Source organism: Notolabrus celidotus, chromosome 13 (genome assembly GCF_009762535.1).
Source record: "Notolabrus celidotus isolate fNotCel1 chromosome 13, fNotCel1.pri, whole genome shotgun sequence".
NCBI lineage: Eukaryota > Metazoa > Chordata > Actinopteri > Labriformes > Labridae > Notolabrus > Notolabrus celidotus.
Window position 1 is genome coordinate 25,462,129 of NC_048284.1, and position 14,350 is coordinate 25,476,478.

At 39.9% G+C, this 14,350-nt stretch overlaps 1 long non-coding RNA gene across 1 annotated transcript; it reads right to left on the bottom strand.

The window, feature by feature from the left end:
- Window positions 1-1,143: 1,143 nt before the first annotated feature.
- On the bottom strand, window positions 1,144-13,997 carry LOC117823767. Its single transcript, XR_004633493.1, has 2 exons — window positions 13,699-13,997; window positions 1,144-1,492 (listed from the first exon to the last, which is right to left on the bottom strand). It is a non-coding gene; the product is annotated as an uncharacterized LOC117823767 (long non-coding RNA).
- Window positions 13,998-14,350: the final 353 nt, after the last annotated feature.

Genomic DNA, 14,350 nt, shown 5'->3' on the forward strand with positions numbered 1-14,350 from the left:
GCAATAAAGGACTTTTAGCTTCCTGTGCATTACTATAGTTCACTGTCTGACTGGAAACTCGTGACAGTTTTTCAAGACACGTTATTTTTTTGTGATATATGATCAGATATAACTTGTTTTTCCAACAGCCCTAATAATTATATGAGTCATGCATAAGTAAGGGGCGTGGGTAATTTGACTGACAGTGGGCGCCTTGTATCCATTAGCCTAGCATCACCAAAGGGTGATGTCACTGGAACTATGTCCATGTTTCATGTAATCTGTGGTGCACACAGCAATGCCCAAGATAAATCCAGCAGATAATCATGCTTGTACTCGAAATTACAAATTCTTCATTTTTATGCAGAATCTGTAACTGTTGAGATTAATTTGTGGATGTTTCTTCCTTCTAAAATACAGATTTCTGGCTTTTTTTTCTGTGTGTAAGCAAGCCCTACCCAAAGGCAAGAACTAGAGTTAAAAGGATGTTGTATACTAAAAGATTGTTTTGGACAAAGTCAACATGTGCTCCATTTCAACACCAACCTACCGCCAACTTAATAGTTCATGACAGATGTAGAACATGCATTTCATTCTTTTATAGAAAAAGAAATGGTCAGTGCCTCCCCATTTGCACGCCAGCATCATTTCCATCATCCTCCATCCCTCTTTCCTCACCTCAGGAGGAAGGCTGTATCAGAATATTTGCTTCCTCTCTCCAGCCCCTGGGGGGACGCACTCGTCTCTGCCCCCCCATTACCTCATCATCATCCATCTGGGAGGCAGGATAAGCACTGCACGGGACATTAGGCCCATTACCCAATCACGACAGGCTACCAGCCCTAGCCCACCAACTCCCCCTCACTATCACACTGTGCTCCAATTTACTGGAAAGGACACTGTGCTTAACACAAGGAGGGTGTATCAATCTTTGGTTGGGTCACACATCACTAATTTGTTATCAGAATATATTTCTTCCTCAATAACTATACACTCCTTGTTTAAAACATGAAGCTGTATAAGTTGTGGTAGTATGTATTATGTGTTTTGGCTTTAAATCCTAAATGAGATTATATTTGTACATAATGAAGTCCAGTAGTTGACCAGAAGGACATTTGTTTGTACTTTCCTGGTATCCTGTTAAAATAAATGATTCAGAGCAGATTTAGTTTGTTCCATTTTTAAGAAGAGAGATCAATTTAACACAACTACAGGTTTAGCTACACTGGGGGCTCTGTTTGGCCACTTTAGGTTCAGTGGTGCTTAGTTAAATGCTCATCTAACACTTATGAGAAAGCCCAAATTGGTGTTTTGATGTGGACATCATTTGCAGGTGTTTAGTACTGAACCACAGTATTGGAGAAATGCAGATTTTAGACTGGTGGAGACGGATGGGCATCCATCTTTGATTCAGGCCCTGCTCAAGATTTCCACCTCTTGAAGGGAAGTGTATTTTGTCATTGTCACCAGGCGCTTGCTCTTGGTGGATTCAGTTGGGTCTCTGTGAATGAAACTATAAAGAGTACCATTAGTATACATTTGGAGGAGAAAGATAAGCCTGTCATTAATGTGAAAGGAAACTCATACAAAATAGCTAGTGATATATTTATCACTCAGCGGTGTTCGATACTTCATTCTGATAGGTCAAAACCCTGTAACAAAAACAATCTTTAAGGGTGTGTTAGACGGAGAGCTGAATGAGGACAAAATGTTCAGTTTGAATCATACTAGATAAACAGACTATTATTTTATATGACTTTGAATTGAAACGTTCAGTTTAAAGCTTTTTTTGTCTTGCAAGGCAGCTCATGGGAATCTTTTGCCATGAAAGCCTTACTACTGACCGTGGAATTTTTTAAATTAAAATTACATTTTTAAATCAATAAAGGCATCATAAAATCGCCATTTTTTGTCAACATGTTCATTGCTTTAGTTGGTAGCTGGATAACAAATGGGTAAAAAGCAAGATAATGAATAGTGAGTGGGTGGTTATGAAAACAAAAATCCCTATGGAGGGTGAGACAACACTCACCCACTGCAGGATCCAGCTCACTGCTTGGATTCTAATTTGCATGACCACCCATTCACTATTCATTATCTCTTATGGATTAAATCCCCCCTAAGACCAAGTGTCCTGAATTAAGTGGCTTATGATTCTTACACTCTAAAAACATTTAAGTTCTGTCAACTTAAAATGATAAGTGAACTAGTTGCATGAATTGTTTTGAGTTCTAACCACTCTTGCTGTTTAGTTGTGCTAACATAAAGATATAAGTTCAGGGTACAAAACTAATTTGCCCCGCTGACTAATATAGAGTATTCCTAACATAAGATCAAGTTGTAATAAAAATAAATAAATTAGGTTTTCTTGACAATAGGCAAAGTTTGTCAAAAAAACGTCATATTTTGTAAACTTGTAAATATGAAGTACACTATGTTACTGCTTTTCTTCAAACTATTAATCCACCTCTTTTCTTATCTTTCTCTGTCCTTATTACTCTTCAGTCAAGTTTAAACGTATGTATAGTTACTTCAACTGTTCAAACTAACAGGGTTCACAGAGAAATACAAAAACGACTGCATTGTCAGAGGCTCGACTGTTCTTGAATTTGATTGAAAAGGTGTTTGTTAATGTGATAAACATGGTAATACAAGGTTGAAAAAAAACTAATTGGTGCTTCCCTTCGTCATTGCAGGGACTTGGTGTTATTGTGTGTAAGCAGCTGAAAGATAATCAACACATCAAGTCTGTTTGTAACTATTGTCAGAGGTACAATCTCTATGACAACAGGGAGCTTCAGCAAATCAGTTATTGTCTTCATTATCAGCAGAGTTGGAACAGACACTGACTGAAGGTCGTGCTGGAGGAGGATTTTATTGCTGAGGCCTCGGGTGAGGATAAAGGGGACCAGAAGGAGGGAGTAGGGTCTGGTTGGAGGGATTTCTGGATAAACGGGGCATGAGGAGTGATGTTAATGAAACAAGGAAGATGTTTTGTTTGAGATTTGATACTAGAGTACCATTGCTTCATTTTCTTTGCAAGGATGTGAGGAGGTTGTAGAAGATAGTGCTGAGGCTGTTTTGGGTTTTCTCCTCTGATGCTGGAAGCTAAGACTGCTGCAAGTGTGCACAGTCAGGACCCTTGTTGATGATGGCTGGTGCAGGGTGTACCACAGAATAAACAGTGGCTTGCTGAGGCTGCTGGTTTTGATGCCCTGTACAAAACTCTGTCCTGAAGTGTGCTAGAGAACTCCAAGGCTGTTGTGTCTATGTAGGACTATCATTAGCATGCTAGTTTATTTTAGGATTTCCATTTGAAGACATGCATTTTACCTAACAATTGCCACATTTACTATATATATATACATAATCAAAGTTAACAACACATAATTAGCAATCATACACAGACCAGTCACAACACTTGAGATGATGCTCAGTCATTGCTAGTTTAAACCATAACAGTGTTGGATGACAGACTATACAGGTGACATGTATGCTTACCATGTATATGTGTTGGCCTTTTATTTACTGACACAAAGAGAGAGACAGCAAGTGTTATTAACAATAACTGTTTTGACCAGGAAACAGTTAATGTGGAAGTGTGATGTAACCACTAGACACCCATCGAATTTATTTTATTTTTCAAAACAAGTCTTCGACTTTATTGGAGAAACTGCAATTTTAATTTCACAATAAGATGTATTTGTGCAGAAATGGCACACACACCATTCAAACCACTTGAAATCTTTTCAAGGCACAAAGTGAACTAATAGGTCAGTCACAGAAGAAATGCATCAGGTGAAGATAAAGAAATTATACCTACTACACTACATCTTCAGTGAGACCCAGGTTAAGGTTTGTGGATGGAATAAAAGAGGACTACTCCTATTTTATCATTTCTTCATTTTAAATTTGATTTTGATTCTGTGGAAAAACAAAGAACTGGAAAAAAACGAACAAACACCAGAAATTTAGAGCTCAAAGAGTTTATCTGAATGTGCCAAGTAAAGAAGATTACTTCAAATATTTGGCGTCCTCAAAACATTCTGTATGGAAGAGAAATCCTTTGTTTGTCTGTCAAAGTAAACTGGGAAATAGCAGCCGTACAAATAAACTGATTTTGTTTCTTTAAAGTACATAAGGCTTCATCTGAATGTTTGTGTGTGTGTATGTTGCTTGGTATATTTCACTATGTGTCTCTGTCTGCTCTCTGGGAGGGGGGGGGGGGTGTTGGGGGTCTGAGGGCCGCTCTTTGACAGTACAGTCTGGATCCAGCAGGGATTTAGTGGTTTTGATCCACAGTGTGAGTAACCACCGGGCACACAGACAGAACAGAGGGTGTAACCAGCCTCAACCCCCCCAACTAATCTACTCACAGAGTTATCTCCTGCTAAAGGAGCTTACCAAGCCACTGTCTACCCCAGGGGGTTACCCCAGATGTACATTAGACGACACACACTCACAGACACACACACTCTGATGTCACTTGCCCTTCCAATTATTAGTTGTGAAATGATTTACCTCCAGTTGGATGAAAATACACAGTCTCGGACAAAAGCAATTCAGCTCAGAGGAAAAACTGCATAAGACTATTTGCAGAAACAAATCTGATCTTATTTTCTTTCCCTGACAAGAACAAGAGCAGTACACGGCAAGGGGCACCATGGGAAATCTACAGAAGTTCCAGCTTATCCTCTGCAAATGCATTATCTCATGGAGACGTTGTAAAGTTATTCCAACTGTTACAATCCCTACTCCTCCACCCTCCACCCCACTGTTGGATGTTTAATACATTGTGGGCCTGTAAACAGATGATCCCTAAATAAATATTCTGTCCCACTTTGCATGCTGGGTTGCTGGTAATGCAATAAGCCTGTGTAAGCACACGGCGCTCCAACTCTGAACTGATCCTGATTCTGCTGTCCAGTATGTTAACAGGGTGATCGTCCAGGGCTTAAAGATCACACAGCAGCAATCTGGAGAGAAATTTTGTAATTTCCTTACACACAACAGTACATTTTGTGTACGGCAATATGGCAGCTGCATTCACTGCAGATAATCTGATAATCCTGCAAACCTGGACATAACATGTAAGAGATAATAATTGTTTTAAATCCTTTATTCGTTTTCTGACATGCATGGCTTTAGAAAATGGGGCTGTTTTACTGTCAGTCAGTCACTTTGTTTAAAACTTAAACACATCAATGACTGATAATTGCCCTGAAATCTGGTTGACTTACAAGCAGATCAATGCAAATGTTCTCCTGTGTTCTAGTTACTGATTGAGGTTAGAAACAGGTTTTTAGTTAAAATAAATGAAAATATGTCAGATACAATGTTGGGTAAGTAACAAAAATAGTAATAAGTAACAATAACTGTTTACTACTATCAAAAAGTAACAGAATTACTGAGTTGCTGCTTGATAAAAGTAATTGGTTACTTAGGCATTACTTCTCTTTGCTTCAATACTCTTATAAATGTACCCCGCCTCTTGTCTCAGCGGTATTTAGCTAATTAGTTCTCTGAAAGCAGCAGACTCAGCATGTGATATGGGAAGCATGTCGTCAACAACATGACTTGCAAATAGTCTGTTTAGTCCTCTTAGATTGTGGAGCTGTTAATTCAAAATCAATGCCTGTCTGTTTGGATGGAGCAGCTCCTCTCCTCACAACTGACAAGTTAACGTGAGCTATACCTGAACTGAGTCACCGGTGTTTGCAGCCATGGGCTCTCTGAAAGCTAGTTTCTGTGAAGCATGTGGTTCAGTAAGATGCTTCATGAGATCAGAATTACTAGGATAAAGTTTTCTTTCTGGCAGATAAACTACAACTCACCACCATATTCTTGTCTTTTATCTCAAGGAGGGAAAATAATTCTGGTATTTCCAAGGGAAGGATCATCAGCCATTGTATGTATGCCCACAATGGCTGATGATCATGTGCTAAAGAACGTGCAACCCTGTCTGTTCCCCGAGTCAGATGGTTAACCTTAATGAGTTTGCAGCAATTTTACATAAAGTCACAAGAAACAGGTCCTTTTCATTTTAACAGTGTTGGGTTAGAGTTTTTTAGCCATGCTGTAGACTCTTGATCTTATAATTTGACAATTTGTATTCTGAAATAAATCATGTTGACACTTTTGGTGCACTTTATCAAAGTTTAAACTCAATATTTATCTGAAGATGTTCTGTATTTGTGGTTGTACATATCCAGGTAAGGGATAATGTATAGTGAATAGGTGGTTATGCAAATTAGAGTCCTGACAGGATGAGCACGACTCTGACATGAAGTGAAAGGGTCCTGTCACAGTGTTTACTGAATGCTAATGAAAACAAATGTTTTTGCCACAGTGTCAACAGGCAGAGGGGAAATGTGACAGACCCCTTTCCATGGAGTAATTTGATATTATCAGTGGAGTCAGGTTGTCACTAGCCTCACTTAAAATGAATTAGTAAGCAGCTGCTCAGTGGTTGTAGGTTAAAAAAAATTGAATTTCTGTGTTTAACAGAACTGGGTAATGAGGAGACCACAATACTCAGTATAATACTAAACCATTTGGTATAGCATCCACAGTCCATTACGCTCTGGTGAATTGTTTTTTTTTCAGTTTTGTGTGTATCTAGCCTCCCTGCATTATATTGACTCTGTATGTGCCTATGAGTCCATGAGCTGGGTTGAGGAAACTTCCTGCAAGTGAATATCCAATCACTGCACACTAAATATACATGGCGTCACACCCAATGACTGGCTGAGGATAGCACAAAGCACTGAAAGCAATGAGTAGCACTATAAGCGCTAAGCCTGAATGCAAAACAAAATCTTAATAACAGCTCAGGGGTGTATTATGAAGCAAGATTCAAATGTAAAATTGGATCTATTGATTTTAAAGCCAGAGTTTTCAAACTTTACAAAGCTGGTGGTCTTTTTATCAAGCAAGATCACCATGCTAACTTACTTCACTAAGCTAACCTGGTCAACACCAGGTAATGGTCAGGGTTTCAGTTTTAACTGGGCTGAAGAGTGCCGTCCTTTCAGTTATTATAGCCTGACAATGGGCCTCATTCACTAATAAATGCGTAGAAAAGTTCCTACTCTGCGCATAAAATAAGTGCTTGTGCAAAATCACCGTCAGATTCATGACACGTGCGTACCAGCCAATTTTGTTCTCACCACCGTGCAGAATCAGAATCATTCTAAATTGACAAGCGCGTGCCCTCAACCTGCAATCAGCATACTACCACGCCCTTATTCATCCATATAAGGACATCTGTTCAGTGCATCAAGACGCTGAATTCCACCTCGGCAGAGAGAGAGGTGATTGTTTCAGAGGTTTCCGAAGCGTATCAGAGCAGGAGTCACCATGACAGACAAATGAAGCCTGGGTTTCTTACTGAGGCTGTTAATGCTGTGTCTCCTGAGGTTCGCACCGTGGCTCAGGTTAAGAAAAAAAGGTTTGATATTAAAGTGGACGCAAAGAAAAAAGACTAGCAGAACAGAAAAGAAGGAAGGAAACCAGAAGAGGACAAGGACCACCTGATCTGACAGCTCAGGATTAAAGAATGCCTGCGATTATTGGAGACACCCACATATCAGGAATATGTTCCCAAAACGAGGGGTAAAGTGATGATATTCAACTGTCAACTAATGGTCATTTATTTTATTTAATGAACACAGCACGCCAGAATTATCTTGAAGACTTTCTCGGGGGCGTAGAGTAACTTGCCACCAGCTGTGTCCAAACACATCCAACGAGCCTTCAGCAGACCAAATGTGCGCTCCACTCCGGCACGCGTGTGGGCATGGACGTTGTTATAGCGCGCCTCTTGGGGGTCTGGGGGGGTTGGGACTCGCAAATGGAATCATAAGCCAGGCCATATCTCACGTATAAACAACAACATTTAAGCATAAACAGGATAGAGACTTAAGCTAAATATAATATAAAATATGCTCACTAACTAGCCATCCATTTCTTAGGGCAGGGGTTCCCAAAGTGGGGGTCGAGACTCCCTAGGGGGTCGCGAGAAACAAATGGGGGGGTCGTGAGATGTCTTCAAGAATGTTTATTTTTAAAGTTGTCTAAAATAGTACATTTTACCATTATAATAAAAAAAGAATATATTAATGGATCCCAGATACGTGCTTCAAACGTGCGTACGCACAGTTTAAGCACGTATTCGTGCGTACGCACTGTTAGTGAATGAGGCCCAATGTTCTTTGTGGGTAGTTTAGATCCTTATCTAAAATAATATTTATATAGAAACATTTGAAACCATAATTTTACGTTATTAAAGCCACAAAACAAAGCCACAGTTACAGAAACACAAACTCTATGCATCACATCACAGAGCTTTTACATATTCATCCACATATATACAGTATACACAATAATGGATACGTTTATTTTATTCCACATAATACACACGTAACGTGTATTAAATGATTTATTTTTTGCTTGCAGCAAGATAAAGAAATAGTTTGGGAACTCAAGAGAAAAACATATTTTGTTTTCTTCCTTGACCCCGTGCTATTCCTGTAATATTCACCTACAGTGCCTAAAAATGGAATACAAGGAAACACTCTGAACTGAAAGAACACCATGAGCAAAATAACTGAGGTATGTATTGAACCGTGGGCAAACTGTATCATTGCCATCTTACTGAGTAGTAAGTGTCATGATAAGTGTCAATCTACATCAGAAAGGACTGTTCCAAGGACAGTCCACTACTGGGAAAGTATTTATTTTAATCTTCATGCCTTATCTACCCACTGATGTTACAGTTTGCTTGTGGGCCTTATCTGTGACATCCACAACTTAATTTAGACTTTGAGTAAAAGCTACTTTGACAACTTGTACCCCTCCCAACTCATCTATTATTACTGAAGCTTTAAATTGTGTGTTATTGTCACATTTAGAAACATTCATCTATTTTAGTCTCGGTTTGTTTTGAACCACGTTCTGCTCAAAATAGTAGAAAACAAATCTATAAACAGGTATTATTCTGGTAAAAGAAAATCCAAAGCGAGAACTTGGCAACCCCGCTGTTTCATCATTCTGATATGTGCACGACACGTCTATTGTGCCTACTAACTGGCACCCTCGGCCTCTTCCCTGCAGTTTTCACACTATGAGTCAACCAATGAGCCAAGGTGTTGATCTGAGCCGCGATGACATATGAAAGCGTGAGGAGATGAGAGCACGTGGGAGGCTCTCAGATCCAACATTAGCTGTTCATGGGTGTTTTCTGGCTGTTTTTTTTGCTGAGTCCTCACTCCCACTGTTTGAAAATGAGAGCCAATGAGAGAGAGAGAGAGAGAGACAGAGAAAGTGAGGGGGAGAGAGAAAGAGAGAGAGAGAGAGAGAGAACAAGCCAGGCGGGGATGACTCTTACATAACGTCTGCTGCTGCTGCATGACACGTTTGGTCACGCTTCAAATCACTGCTCCTCAGTCCAACAAGAGGTGTGTGTGTGAACGTGCATGTGTGTGTAAAAGACAGAAAGATAGTGCTGAGAGGGTGGTCTGCAGTCCTGCCCATGGGTGAGCGTGGGGATTGTTATTGATTGTACAGCTGTCGCTTTTAATTACGTCTCTATCCAATCAATGTAAAAGGCGGCAGGAGCCAAAGTGACATTTCTCCACTCTGATTACTCACGTCTCCGTCTCCGTCTCCTCTGTGGCTCAACTGTGCTTTGCTTTCACTAATCTGCACTCATGCTACATCAGATGCTTTGTCCAACTTGACATATGAATTTATATTTGGGGGATGCACAACCGCACAAGGGTATTTAGATACTCTCCTTTCTTTAGGGGTGTAGAATAGTGCAAATTGAAGAAACCCAAAAGCTGAAAAAAAAGGAAGTTAAAATCTATGGATGTCTGGTTGTAAGCAGTAGCGGTTCTGGGGAGGGGCCAACAGGGGCCGGTGCCCCTGTAAAACTGAACCTGGACCCCCCCTGTGGCCCCCCCCTCCACACAAAACAATTATATGATAAAAAAAGCTTCGGTATCGCGCCAATGTTACAGGCGGAACACATGCGTGTGGCACTTGGTTCCAGTCCCTTAGAGCGCTAAGGGACTCATGTTGAGTGTAAAAAGCCAAACAGCTGCTGCCAGTCTGCATTTTGATATAGTACACAGTAGTATATATGTCTAGTATATAGGGATGCACTGATTTTTCGCCAGTTTGTTCTCAGCAGGTCCTCGCCCTTCTTTTGTCAGGGTTGATTGTGTCCCTCTGATAACACCCTTAGCCCCAGCCTGGCCCCCCCAGTAAAATTAGTCTAGAACCACCACTGGTTGTAAGAGGCTATAGTTCTCAACGCAAGCAGCCTGGGTTCGATTCACCCCCTGGCCCTTTGAAACGCGTTGTTCCCCACCCTGTACTTTGTTACCTTTGAACTGTCCTATCTCTGAATAAAAAGGTATGAGAGCCATAAAAACAATACTTTAAAAAAGTTGTCTATTTTCTGCACAGACTGGATTAGGTGACTTGTAGTTGGAGCAAATCCAGTCTGACATGGGCATACAATTATTCAGACTGAATCACCAGGATGAAAGATGAACATCTGGGTGAAGAAATATTTGGTTATTTGATAAGAAATCAAAAAAAAAAAAAGGTACAAACTTGTGGGAATAAAGTCAGTTATTACTCTCATGCATAAAAGACTAACTTTAAGACCACTGGAAGCAAAAGATAAAGCCGAGTAAAACCGAGAAATTCTTTTAAGGTTTTTTTCCTTCCTTAAAAATAAAAAAACATTCAATGTGTCAATATCATCTTTTTCTTTCTCAACTAAGAGGCATCATGATGGTTAGTAGTGTTTGGAGTAATCTTTACACCAGACTTATTGAAAAATAATTTTAAAAACAGATGGCTGTATAAAAATCACCATTTCTAATGTTTTAGGAAACATTCAAGGACACTAGTTTTTGGCAATAAAAACTTTGAGGATAGAGGCTTTTGAAAAGTTATAAAAAAATGTATTTGACATGTTCCTAGTTTTTTAAAGCAGATATTTTGCATTCCAACATGATATCAAACGTTCAGGCAAGGAGAAGACAGAAAACTAGAAAAAAATAATGTCAAATGGTCAACAACAGATATAAAAGAATGATCAGAGTGAAGCCACTGGGCACAATTTGTCAGCACCCATAGAGGCGTCACTTTTGAGAAGTGATGGGAGTTGTATGTAAATGGGAGAAGTTAGACAACATATTTGATAACATAATATTATTTATTACTTTTCTGCCTCTGCTCAAATTGGCAGTCCACTCTGATAAGTATTCACAGTGCAGATTAGATAGTATCTGAAACATTAGTGTCTATTCTGCCACTGCTCCTGTCGGCTTCATTTGTGCATCCTTTGTGAGCACTGAGCACACTGTACTCCATATTTGTGAAGGTCTATTCATGACTGCATCAACAGAATCAAGGTAGTTCTTTCACTGCTTTATTTGTGTACATAGATACTGTGTGTCCTTTCAACGGCAAAATTAAAATGCTCCCCTGCCAGCTAGAACAAATTTGACAAAGGAGGATTCACAATGGCTGAATGTTTGTAATTGTGACTTCCAATGTTTACCCTATTAAAACTGAATGCTGTGCTAAATCAAATGTCCCTGTGAATAATAAAGCAGGGGTGTGATGAAGTGGGCACTGCTGAATTTAACAGGCAGTAATTGAGGTGGTGGTGGGCCTCAGCTTACAATAGAGACACTGCAGTCCATTGAGATTAATGCTATCACCTATTGATTGATTTCAGGTCAGAGAATTCCACGAGCAATGCCACAAAAATGTTATTTCATTCTCCACCTCTTTTCATTCCTCTTTCCCAAACTCTTTTTTTCAGATTCCTCCTGTTTCTTTCCAGCGTGATTGAAGCTTACAGGTAGCCCAGTCTGAAAGACATAATTGGATCCCTGAATTCTTTATGGGACCAACATTCCCCTCTGACTCACTGCATTTCCACACTACCTGAGCAAGTTTCCAAAAGCTTTTATTTCAGCACTTTTTAATTCCGCCAACGTTTAAATCACTTCACGGCTGTTAGGATCCTCAAGTGGTTTCATTACCAGTTCTGGCAATATACATTTGCAGTTCAATTTATCACTCACGGTAGTTGCAATTAGCCAAAGCTGCTCCTGAGCGCATGCAGACAGTACAAACACTGTTCCGGCAGGTGTAGACATTAAGTTTGGCAGAACCTATCCCATTTTGCAGTGGGGATCCATCTGTCTTGTACTTACAGGGAATAATGAGTAATCCAACTTTACATGAGAGTGTATGGGCAGCCTAATAGTCTAAAACATTCAAGCCCTTGGTTGATTTGGAACATACACAGTCATTTCATGTAGTGTAAGAGTCATGTCCAGACTCATAGCCATTTTGTCATCTAGGATAACACTGAGACAATCATGGCTTACTGACCCTCATCCGTTTCCATGGGGACAGAAATTCTGCAATTACTGAGATTAGAGTCTTATCTGCTTTTGTTCTATTTTGGAGAAGCTCATGCAGACTAGAGGCAGAGCCTGCTGCTTCAACTGCCTCCACCAAATCCACCTCTTATATCTGTACTGTAAAACTTAGAGCCCGAGGTAAATGGTGAAATGGTAAATGGACTTTTATAGCTCTTCTCTAGTCTTTCTGACCACTCAAAGCGCTTTTACACTACTCGTTGCATTCACACATTCACTCACTGATGGTAGAGGCTGCTGTAGTAAGGAACCATCAGTATTAGCTAATCTCATTCATACACATTCACGCTGAACAACTGCAGGAGCAACTTGGGGTTCACCATCTTGCCAAAGGACACTTCAGCATGTGACTGCAGGAGCTGGGACTGAACCACCAACCTTATACGAATGATAGACGACCAAGGTGGTTCTGTTGAGCCTATAATAGGGCTAAGACCAAATGTGAAACTACATTGACCCAAATTTCTTTCCTACTTAAAAGGTAATGTGTGGAGTTGTTATGTCGTGTTGATTCTGGCAACCCCTTAAAAGAAAAAATCTGTAGTGTTTTTGTGGGATACAGACTGCATTTCCCCATGAGCACTCGCATGGGAAGTTGTAACAAAGTAATGGATAACAGATGTTCTTTTTAATGTTTCTTCTTCCATGACAACTTTTTTGCAGAGTAGCTGCATAAAATTATTAACTGTAATGTAACGACAAAACTCTGTAAGTTAGCTCACATGCGGTGACAAGATGTACCAGTGCAACATTACCCATCACAGCCTGGTGCTATGACGGGTGCTTCAGTGTCCCAGTAAATGTCTGAATTACATAAATATGCACAAAAAGGAGTGAAGCATTCACCTACCAGCATAAATGTTAAATCCCCATCATAGCCATTCTACTCTTTTACAGAGCAAAATCCAGATTTTAGATTTTCTCTTTCTAGAGCGATGCCTCAACAGAAAACGTACGTGTTTTTGCTAATCCTGTTGCAGCATCAACCATTAGTTCAGAACTTTACGTGAAAGGAAATTCTCTAAAGACAATAATTCAATTAATAAGCTCCTCCTTATTGCTAACTCCAACCCAAACACAAGCCCTAAAATTCAGCCTGAAGATATAACCAGTCTTGTATCTCATTTTACCATGTAGGTCATGAAGAGACACGTTCAAAATCAGTTAGAAACTCCTAATGGTAGCTTTAAAGACAGTGTCTGCATCAGAATATGTTTTACAAAACATTGTGAAGTAGACTCACCACTCTTGACTTCTTCTGTAGATCTCAGAGAAGGGACAACTGTGACAATTCAGGACAAAACTTGGAATCAGGTGCAGAGAAAAGTCCAGGGTGCAAAATACAGTTTGGAAGACCTTGTTCTTACTGACCAGTTCAGGGGTCTCACACACAGCAAGTCTGTCAGCGAATGCAGCTAAATCGAACAAGGGCTAATCCACAAAACCAAAATCCAAAGATCCATGCAAAGTTCAGAAAACAGGCAAGCAAACCTGAGGAAGCGAAGGCTTGAGAGCATGAAAACAGTAGGTTGACAATGACAAACTTTCAGAGGGAGGGTGGAAGCACAGGGGTATATATTCGGCCAGGCTAATTGCAAAAGAGGGACAGGTGTGTTTGGAAAAAGGCGGGAAACAGAACAATGGGAGGAAGTAAAACTAGACATAATACAAAAACACTATGATTTCAAAATAAAACAGGAAGTGAACCTGAAACACATTAAAACATGACAACTTTATGTATGGTAAAAGGATAGGTGGGATGCTGGTAATACAATACACCTGAATAAATTAAAGGAGGTGAATTACAATTTCAGCACAAAGCATGCAAAAACAATAAGTCATGCAGGTTTGTTTATTACACAGTGGCATCTTGTTAACTGTGTTTTAGAAAGTGT